Source organism: Otolemur garnettii, unplaced genomic scaffold (genome assembly GCF_000181295.1).
Source record: "Otolemur garnettii isolate 467f Iridium unplaced genomic scaffold, OtoGar3 scaffold00208, whole genome shotgun sequence".
NCBI lineage: Eukaryota > Metazoa > Chordata > Mammalia > Primates > Galagidae > Otolemur > Otolemur garnettii.
In genome coordinates this window covers 690,137-692,780 of record NW_003852603.1, presented here as the reverse complement: position 1 = coordinate 692,780, position 2,644 = coordinate 690,137, and the positions used below count along the sequence as shown (strand labels likewise).

At 42.3% G+C, this 2,644-nt stretch overlaps 1 protein-coding gene across 6 annotated transcripts in view; it reads left to right on the top strand.

Moving 5' to 3' along the window:
• Positions 1-2,644, top strand: part of KIF16B (kinesin family member 16B) — a 307,490-nt gene that overhangs the window by 152,136 nt on the left and 152,710 nt on the right. The gene's annotated exons all lie outside the window — the stretch shown is intronic.

Sequence of the window (2,644 nt, the reverse complement as noted above, 5' to 3'; positions counted from 1 at the left end):
ATAATATTGGCTCAAGTGTCTGAAAATCAAAGTCTCTGCCCCAGGTCCAGGAATTAATGCCAGCCTCCTTTCTCCTGTTAAAGACTTCTTTTGCTTTTTTTTTTCTCCCGTCCATTTCAAAAAGAGAAATTACATTCAAATGTTTTTATAAGTGAAGAAAAAATGATAAAAAGCAGCTTGTAAAATGATAAACTAGAGGATATTTGTTTTAATGCTTATTTCCTGTATAAGTAAAAGAACTAGGAATCCAGATGTGTGTCAAGATGTAATCATGCCAAGGCACCATTATAAGTTGCATGAGATTTTAAAAAGTTTTTTTCAGGGTGTCACTTGACATGTAAAATTGTATGTATTTGTCATGTACAACTTGATGTTTTGAAGTATCTGCACCTAGTACAAAGGTTAAATCTTGTTAATTAACAGCACTTTACCTTGCATAGTTATTTTCTGGTAAGAACGCTTAACATCCACTCTCTCAGCACTTTTCAAGAATACAGTATATCATCATCACCTAAAGTCACCCCACTGTACAATAGGGCTCTTGGATTTTTTCCCCTTCTATAACTGTAAATACGTATTCTTCAGCCAGCGTCTCCCACCTGCTGCACCCTGACCGGCTCCGGCACCACTTCTAGATTGTGAACATGCAGGCTGTGATGTCTAGATGACGGCACGGCTCTCAGAGTGTGACCCTATCGCTGAGCAGTGCACAGCTGTATGTCTGTAGATAGTTTTGTGTAATACAGATATATCTTTACAAAGGATACAGATACAGACCCAGATCTAAAGGTTGGGATAGACAGAGATATACAGGCGTCGTCTGCTTTGCTAACTCTGTCCCTCTACCCCCAGTGTAGACTGGCACCTGACAGATAACCGGTGTTCAGGACGCAGTGAAGGATCACAGCAGAAGGGTCCTGTCAAATGAGGGACTCAGGTCTCAGCACTTACCCTATCGAGCACTCTCAGAGTGTACTGGCAGGATAGAGGTGTTAATCATTTGAAAGATACAGAAAGTTATGGCACAACCCTGGATACAGAATACCTGGGAGCTTAAAAGATACCAGTGCTTGAGTCCTGCCTCTGAGACGCTCCTTTAGACAGGACGGGTACTTTTTGAAGGCCCTTTGGGTGATCCATTGGTTTAGCAGGAGAAACAGGCAATGTGTGGATACAAAGTCATGGTCTGTGTTTGATGGAGATCCATGTGATGAGGCCAATATAGTTGTGGTCTTTGCAGAGGAAGGGGGCCCAGTCGACCCAAGGAGGTTCTAAGTGATCCTGGGGGAGGAGAAAGTGGGTAGGTCTGGAAACGTGAGGGCTGTTGCAAGAAGACATTTTCAGATGAGCAGGGACTGGGAGGTGGAGATGAGCCTGAGGGGCTTCTGTGGGTGGGACAAGAGCCAAGTGTGAGGCCAGTGGCAGGTTCATACTTTCTGGATTGTAGTACCCCACTCAATGGAACCTTGTCACTCACCACCTTGCCTTGAGTAATGAGTTTCAACTATCTAGAAAATGCCCTTGTAGAACCTTCCGGTTTGCCTGCAGCATGTTTTGGTTTTCCATTTAGGTCAGACATTCTAAAGTATTTGTGATCATGAGATCCTCCTCTACTTAAAAAGTCTAGTTAAATATTAATGTGAAGAAATTTGCTCTTGCATATTTTCACACGTAATTTCTTTAATTGGTATTATGCATTTTGCATAATTTAAAAACTGACATCTGGATGATTTGCTCAGCCAGCAGAGAGGACTGTTTCATCAGGAAGGCCCACACAGCCTCGCCTCTGAGCTGCATGCCAATAGTTAGCTGCTTGGCATTTAGATAAAGAATGATGTTTCTGCAGTGGGAAATGTAGTGGAAGATGAACTACCCTGAGAGTTTCTGTTCATTAAAAGGGCAGTGTTAATTATATTTACTGTTTAGGGGCTGACTGCCAGTAATGCCAGGACATTTAGGTTTGTTAGTGCTGTGGAGTAGATGGCAGCCAGACCCTTCCCTTCCTAGTTCTACCCTGGTGAGTCCTGGGACTATCCACCATCTGTTCTAAATGTGGTGGTTTGACCAGAGGTACTGTAATATGGATTATTTCAAAGTCAAGGGAAAAGCAGTGTTTTTGAATTTTTAGTTTATTTTAATGATATAATAGATGCCATTGTGATATCAACTTTGTGTTAGTATAAAGAGGGTTTCTTTGACACACCTAGTAAATCATTTGTGATGATTGTCTATTTCAGTCAAATCTTAACATGTTAACTAGGTTCTCTTATTAGCTTTTGGCTTCTTCTGGCGATAGTAATTATTGTTCTGAGGTTCACAGCTGATTTTGCCTGTTCATTAAAAGGAACTGATAAGAGATGGTTATGACCCTGGCTGCTGTTCAGTGATTTCCCCCATTCCGATCTCTCCTTCCTGAGCTTGGTCTGTTGGCCTGGACCCATTGTTTGCTTTCTGCAGGGGCAGACAGGCAGTGAACTAATGCTTGAAAAATTTTGATTTCCTCAAACACTTTGAAGATTGTAAGCCAGGGAGAGTGACAGTGTGTGCCATGGGGAGAGGTTACTTATATAGGAGGGAAGCTAGTGAGCCAAGGAGAGTGACAGTGTGTGCCGTGGGGAGAGGTTACTTATATAGGAGGGAAGCT